This window comes from Lynx rufus, unplaced genomic scaffold (genome assembly GCF_022079265.1).
Source record: "Lynx rufus isolate CCGP_SWC_20201006 ecotype Redwood Valley unplaced genomic scaffold, mLynRuf1.p SCAF_7, whole genome shotgun sequence".
Taxonomy (NCBI): Eukaryota; Metazoa; Chordata; class Mammalia; order Carnivora; family Felidae; genus Lynx; species Lynx rufus.
The window spans coordinates 75,395,457-75,403,275 of record NW_025814889.1 but is presented as its reverse complement, the minus strand read 5'-3'; the positions used below and the strand labels follow the sequence as shown (position 1 = coordinate 75,403,275).

The window sequence follows — 7,819 nt, the reverse complement described above, 5'->3', positions numbered from 1 at the left end:
ACTGACTTATTTTTTTTCCTACTTATAATATGTAATGCATTAACTTAATTACACATCTCTGTTTAAAATTACATTTTTTAACATTTATTTTATTTTTGAGACAGACAGAGAGAGACAGAGCATGAACGGGGGAGGGGCAGAGGGAGAGGGACACACAGAATCTGAAGCAGGCTCCAGGGTCTGAGCTGTCAGCACAGAGCCCGACGCGGGGCTTGAACTCACGGACCGCGAGATCATGACCTGGGCCGAAGCTGGATGCTCAACCTACTGAGCCACCCAGGCGCCCCTAAAACAACATTTTTAAAAGAATAGATTTATTTTAGAATATTGCTCTTTTCCATTCTTCCATCTCATGAAGCAATTTGCTCACTTCTCCGTATTTCCCTTCCACACAATTTACATGTATCTTCTATCATCACTTAGCTTCTTGTTGTGATTTGGACTGACTTATTAAGAATGATGTCCTTAAGAGAAAAATCTTTTTTGTGGTTATATGTAAACATGTGATAGGTTTGCAGAAGTTACAGTTAAAGAGGGTAGTGAAGTAGTCAGCTATGTTCCATTTATTTGAAGGTCAAACCAGCTACACCCTCAGGACTTTCTCAATGGTGCTGAGATAGGCAGTTGTTTTCAGGTTCAATCCCAGGTTATACTTTGCAGCTGCGTACATGATTTGCCTGGCAGAAAACTCCCCAGTGTAAGGTAAACCAGAATGTACAATGTCTTTTCTCAGATACTCTGTTTTGGAACCCTGCTGTGGATATAATAGGAAAAGTTTGATGGTGCTTTCTACATTTTCTTTCTAAACTATTTTGAATAGACATGAGAAAGCAGTAGCTAGAATCTCTTTCATATTTAAGGTCAAAGAGCCATAGCTGACTACACACACACACACACAAGCTGACTCCATATTCAGCATGGAGCCTGGTGAAGGACTCAGTTTCACAAGCCTGGGATCACCACCTGAGCTGAAATCAAGAGTCAGATGGGTGAACCAACTGAGCCATCCAGGTGCCCCATGATTTATATTCTTTAGTCACTCAAAGTAAGATACTGTCACTCCTTCAACATTCAAGTATAAATCAGGAATGACCGTAATGCTCCTCTTCAGAAAAATCTTATAAGCTTCTGGAGTTGTTGGTTCATTGGAAGCATCAGCAATGATCTTGGCTTTCAGTCTGGGTGCACTGGACTTGGTTACCTGCTTTTCATTGGCAGTAGGAATAAGTATGCCAGTTTGCTGGCAGATACTTCCTTCCTATGGCTTTGCCTTGGAGAAACCCAGAATTGATTCACGTTGCAACTTTATTTTTTTAAAAAATTAAGTTTACTTATTTAGAGAGAGAGTGAGTAGGGAGGGACAGAGAGGGAGAAAGAATCCCAAGCAGGCTCCACACTGCCAGCACTGCCAGCACAGAGCCTGATGTGAGGCTTGAACTCACAAACCGTGAGATCATGTCCTGAGCAGAAACCAAGAGTCCCACACTTAACTGACTGAGCCCACCCAGGTGCTCCGATTCATGTTGCAATTTCAAGTCTTCTAGTTCCTTTTGGTCAATGCCATCTGAATTCCATATTCTCCCATTAGATTCACCAACACCAACACATTTAGCAAAATAATGTAACTATAGAGTGCAAAATTGCCAAAGCCCTAAATAAGAAATGTTTTCTTTCCAAACCCTGGTGTCATTCCAAAAATGCTCATGAAAAAAGCTTCACTGAGGAAGTTTTCAATCCCATGTAAAACACTGGCCAGTAGCGGAGATGTCGGCGGATGAGACCCCAACTGATGGATTTACCAGGATAGCAGGCATGTGCGTTAATTTGCATGCGCTATGCAAGCCCTAGGATGCTGGCATAGGTGTCAGCAATCTAGGACATCTCTCACTCACATTGCCTATGTCTGAGGAAAGCACATCAATTCCAGGACCAATAAAGCCCTGTTTTGTTAGTTCCACGGTGAACCCCCTTGTGATCTTTCCCCACTTCCTTACTGGTGTAGTTTTGGGGATTAATCTTAACACCAGCGTTAGCACCTCCAAATGGCACATCAACCACAGCACATTTAGACGTCATAAGGGAAGCCAAAACTTTTATCTTCCCCAGATTCACATCTTGGTTGTAACGGGAGCGTGCAGTGCCGGCTGTGCTGGCCCCATAGCCCCAGATGACCTCTGGGGAGCCGTTGTCTTTCGGGATGGGGACCAGCAGGCTGAGCACATGGTTGCAGGGCTTCATGATTCGCAGGATGCCACGCACCCGGGGTGCAGCTTCTTCTCCTCACTCCCCTGGTTCTGGGTGTGTGCCGCCAGCCCGTCCTCCGGGATGCCGGCCTCACGGTCGCAGAGGCTTTTCACCACCTTGAAGAGGTAGGGGCTGTCCTCACAGCCCGCTGCCTCCATGCTGTCACGTGGCCGGATGGCTGCGCAGGCCCGCGCAGCTGCCGCGTTTCTTGGTAGGGCTGCACGAGCTCTTGGAGGCCGGGGGGCGGGGTTGGGGGGAGTGGCCTTTTAAACTTCCCGCCTTCCCAGCAGTCTCCTTCCCTCGCGCCGCCCACCGCCTGACTGGGAGGAGTCGGCTGCACCTGATGGTCCTTTGCGAGGCAGGCCCACCCTGACCAAAAAATGGAGGCCATTAACCCAGGTGCCTTTCTTTCCCCACCCTTGGGTCGTCCCTGAATGGAGGTGGGGGGTCTGCATGCTTAAGGAATTCAGCCCGCACCGTAGAGCTCTGGGCGCTCAGGCCTGGGGCAGGCCCTGTGGTGCAAAGAGGGCTGCGAGCGCTGGAGGTGGACCTGAGGCTGTGCGGGCAGGGGATTCTGAGGGCCCAGAGTTCTGTTTGGAGCCTGAGTTCCACAGTGTGCTGGCTGCGGGACTCTGCAGGACCCTCACCCTGTGGAGGGTGACGGGTGGGAAGGAAGCCAAACAGGAACCCCTAAGTCCAGGCCCCGGGCCACAGTTGGCCTGGGCCTAAAGGTGGTGCTGTTTAAAGGTATTTGTCCTTGGTCTCCGTCTGTTTTGAGAATTTTCTTTGTCTTGGGTTTTCAGTAGTTTATTATGCAGTGCTGAGGTGTGGTTTCTTTTGCGTTTATCCTGCTGGAGGTTCATAGTAGTTATTAGGCAACTCTCATTTTCAGACCCACCATTGTGTGCAGTGCGGGTTCTGGAAAGCGTATTTGACAACAAGACTTCTCTTAAATTCCGGCACTAACGGGAGGCTGCTTGCTGTTTCTGTTAGCAGCCCAGCAATAGCTGGGCTTCTACTTTCCAGCTTTTTCTTGGCACTCCCAGAACTGGTCTCCTTATGCCCTCTCAGCAAGAAAGTTCCCCTTCTCAGCTCCACAGGCTCCCTCCTCTGAACTCCTGAGACAGCAGCACGGACAGGCAGCACGCCTCTTCAGGGAAGTGAGTGCCAGCTCACAGAGAATCTCTTGCAGGCTTGTAGTGGCTGGCAATCCAACTTCATCTTTTTCCCCTAGCCCTGAGGACGGTAGCTACTTCCTGTAATTAACACCTCTCTGTATCACCATAATGTGCCCGTTTTGCTGTTTATTTATTTATTTTTTTAATTCAGGTTAGTTAACGTACTGTGTAGTCTTGGGTTTAGGAGCAGAACTCAGTGATTTATCTCTTCTATATGACACCCAAGTTCTCATCTCAACAAGTGCCTGCCTTAATGCCCATCACCCATTTAACCCATCCCCCTACCCACCTCCCCTCCAACAACCCTCAATTTGTTCTCTGTATTTAAGAGTCTCTTATGGTTTGCTTCCTCTTTCTTATTTTTCCTTCCCTTCCCCTGTGTTCATCTGTTGTGTTTCTCAAATTCCACATAGGAGTGAAATCATATGTGTCTTTCTCTGGCTTACTTTGCTTGGCATAATATACTCTGGTTCTATCCACATTGTTGCAAATGGCAAGATTTCATTATTTTTCATCACCGAGTAGTATTCCATTGTATGTATATGTGTGTGTGTGTATGTATGTATACATACATCACATCTTTATCCATTCACCAGTCGATGGACATTTGGGCTCTTTCCATAATTTGGTTATTGTTGATAATGCTGCTATAAACATTGGGGTGCATGTGCCCCTTTGAATCGGCATTTTTGTATCCTTTGGATAAATATCTAGTGGTGCAATTGCTGGGTTGTAGGGTAGTGTGATTTTTAATTTTTAAAAACGTTTATTTATTTTGAGAGAGAGCATGACCAGGGAAAGGGCAGAGAGAGAGAGAGAGAGAGAGAGAGAGAGAGAGAGAATGAGAGAGAATCTCAAACAGGCTCCACACTGTCAGTGCAGAGCCTGATTCAGGGCTCAAACTCATGAACCATGAGATCATGACCTGAACTGAAATCAAGAGTCAGGTGTTTGACTGAACCAACCAGGCACCCCTATTTTTAATTTTTTGAGGAATCTCTATTTTCCAGAGGGGAAGTCAGGTGCTTAACTGACAGCCACCCAGGTGCCCCTGATGTTTTTTTAATACTTGTTTTGTTGCTATAATGTGTTCTGCTTATTATTTTACTGATGTTATGACAAATTTTAAGTCCTGGGTTAATGCTATGTTGTATAATTTTTAGTATGTTATGTTCATTTGTTTAGATTTTGTTTAGGAAGGAAAGAGTTAAAAAACTCTACATTTTCTGTCATGTAATATGTGCATTTGTATGTTCAAAGGCCACCACCTTTGATGAAATCCTAAATATTCCTTCCTTGTAGGAAATATTTTTGGATGAGATGGCTTTTCAAGTCTGGAGAATAGCTATGTTGGAATTGTAGACTGTGAGACCATCTAGATCACAGGATATTAAAAATGAAAGGAGCCTTCAGTAGTGTCCAGTTATGCCGCATTATTTACAGGGGAGGAAACTGAGGTCCATAAAAAAGAATAACTCAGTCAAAGTCGAAGTGGGTTTGTGACCTTATAATTCATATTTTCTTCTAATCTACAGTGCTGTTCTATGAACCAAACTTGGACATCTGATCACTATATTCCACTACCCAGTAAGAACTGATAAAGTGAGTGCCTTTTATATCACATTTATTTTACTGGTTGTTTGTTTGCTGGTTTCTTTGCTTGGCAGATGTGATGTGCTTGGGTCTCATTCAATTTCCAAGTTACCAGGTGCGGCCGAAGATCATGGTATCTTTGTCCATGAGGGTCAGTTTCTCTTCTGGGTCAGAGGTGATGTCTGCTGAGTAACTTCTCTTTTTTTCAGGCAACCTAAGCTGTGCCCTAGATGTCATTGTCACATGAATGGAAATAAAAGAGATTTGGTTCACTAAGCAGGTGGCACTGCCTTCATGATCCTATCCCAGGATATCTAACATGAAGTAAGGGAGGAGATCCACTGGTTGTATACCATCTTTCTATGCAGTGTTCATTCTTTGCTATCCTACATTGCTGCCCATGTGGCACTGAAGAGAAAGGAAGCTCCCTGCCTTAATTTCTGAACCAAATTGAGTTTTGAATGATGACAGAGGTTTTGTCAGTGTATGTGTTCTTTCACAAAGATGTAATCTTATTGCCAAAATGTTGGAAAATTTTGTGTGTTTTGCTGCTATGGGGGATAAATATGGGATAAAGTATTTGAAAGGGGACTACTCAAGAAAATACACAGTTACTATACTTAGACATATGCAGATATGCCCACTTTTCTTCATCACCCATCACTCAGATTCTGTCTTAAAAGGAATTCCCAGTAAGTCATAGATCGGACCATATAGAGAGTGTGGCTAGCACTGTATATGCCACAGGTGAACATCTGAGACAGTCTTCTTCTCCATATGATATTAGGTGTCAGATGAAACTAGGGAGTAGGGAACTTAAAAAGGTTGAGAAAATGACCTGTCACTCAAGCAGTGCCTTTGAGGGCAGCATACTCAAGTACTTTATTGATGAAAATCTTGACAATGGAGTCTATTGTGGGCCTACTGTGTTTAACTCTTGAGTCTGAATTAAGCCCTCACGGTAATGCAAGTTTCTGGAACACTTTCCAGAAAGGAATAATGGACCTCACATTTCTTAGTTTGTGTTTAAGCTCTCCTACCTTTCTATCTCTTTATCCTATACTTGTTTCTCCACGATTTTCTCTATATGGAACTATCCACACCTGACATACTTTGATTCTTTGTATTGTTCAAAGAGACCAAGTAGTCATGGCTTGGCCCTGCCCTCAGGCTTCCATTCTTTTACTCCTTGTCCCTTTTATTTTTTAATTTTTTTAAATGTTTATTTTTGAGAGAGAGAGAGAGAGAGAGAGAGAGAGAAAGAGGAGTGAGTGGGGAAATGGAAGAGAGGGAGACACAGAATCTGAAGCAGGCTCCAGGCTCTGAGCTGTCAGCACAGAGCTTGATACGGGGCTTGGACTCACGAACTGTGAGATCATGACCTGAGCCGAAGTTGGACACTTAGCCAACTGAGCCACCCAGGCACCCCAACTCCTTGTCCCTTGGGTTGGAGCATACCTGCTTGGTTTGGCGCTGCTCTCTCATGTTCGAGTGAGGACCCATGAGGCGTGGTTTCTTGACTATAGAAGGATGGGCAGGGGAGACCTCAGGGGAAAGGCCATGTGGGTGAAACCTGGCAGCAGCAGAAGAGAGACCTTCTTTTCTTGATTGTAGGGTTAGGATCCAGGGTAGCAAGCTGATTGATCAGAGAACTGTCTTCTTAGGTTGTGGGCCTGCACCCTTGATGGCTGTTCTCCAGTGCTTCCCAAATTTAGGGTCATCCCAGAATCTGGAGGCCTGATGCTTTTGTACCCAATAAGAGAAGGTTGTGATTGTGAATATATGGCGGAGAGTGATCTCATCCACCCCTCCCCCTGTTATGCCCAGAATTCGTGATCCCCAAAGACCACCAGGGAGCCGAGTCCGATGCAAAAGCAAAAGAGCCTTTATTCGAGCTAGCTCGAGCTCAATCCCCTACCTGCACCGACGCAGCGGTGAGATACCAGGGAGAGCGAGTTTCAAAAGCACAAAGGTTTTATAGGGGTCTAGGGGCAGCCGATTGGCTGGGGAAGGGGCGTGGCCTCGGCCGATTGGCTGGGGAAGGGTCAGAGTCCTGTTACGCAGGTCGCTGGGCGTGTTTTGATCAGGAAGTTTGAATGGGTGAGCGGGAGGTTACTCAAGGGTAGGAGGCATGGTCTAGGTGAAGGACACAGAACAAGATGGAGTCGGCTGGCGTAGGTCCGCCCTTTCACCCCCTGTCCTGGTTTTCACTGTCCTGAAGGATTTTCTCATCACATTCCACCAGGAATGGGAATCACTAGCTTTGGGAGTTGCAATTCTCTGGTGATCATGTGGCCCACAGAGAATAGCCCTTGCTAGGTCTTAGGAGATGTAGTGTCATAGCTTATGAGAGCTTGTGTCCTCATCAGGAAAGTCAGGATAGTTCCTCATGCTTGCCTCAGAGGAATATTAAAATTAAGTAAAATCATAGGTCCAATGTGGTTTTTACCAAACAAAAGTGCTTCTCGTTATAAAATTTTACAGTAATTACACTTAAAATGTATGTAAAGATGAGATTACCAGTCAGTTATTCCTTTCATGGTTTTAGCACTGATCAATTTAAAGTATAATGATCTGTCTCTTACGGTTTTTATTTCACTAGAGCCAGCTGTCTGAGAAAGGATCAAATTTGGTTCAAACAGGGTCAGGGAGTTCGCCTTCATTTCCTGGTTCAGGAAGGACTGTGTCTGAAATATATCAAACTGACTTTTAAAAAAGTATCTCTGAAGTCCTCTGCAGAACATGATGCTGCCATCTTTCTTGACCACCCAGTCCTCTTGTTTCTTAGTTGTCATTATTGGAAA

At 45.1% G+C, this 7,819-nt stretch overlaps 1 pseudogene; it reads right to left on the bottom strand.

Annotated features, from left to right (window-relative positions):
• Positions 1-583: 583 nt before the first annotated feature.
• On the bottom strand, positions 584-2,279 carry LOC124502503 (glutamate dehydrogenase 1, mitochondrial-like; annotated as a pseudogene).
• Between the last annotated feature and the right edge of the window lie 5,540 nt (positions 2,280-7,819).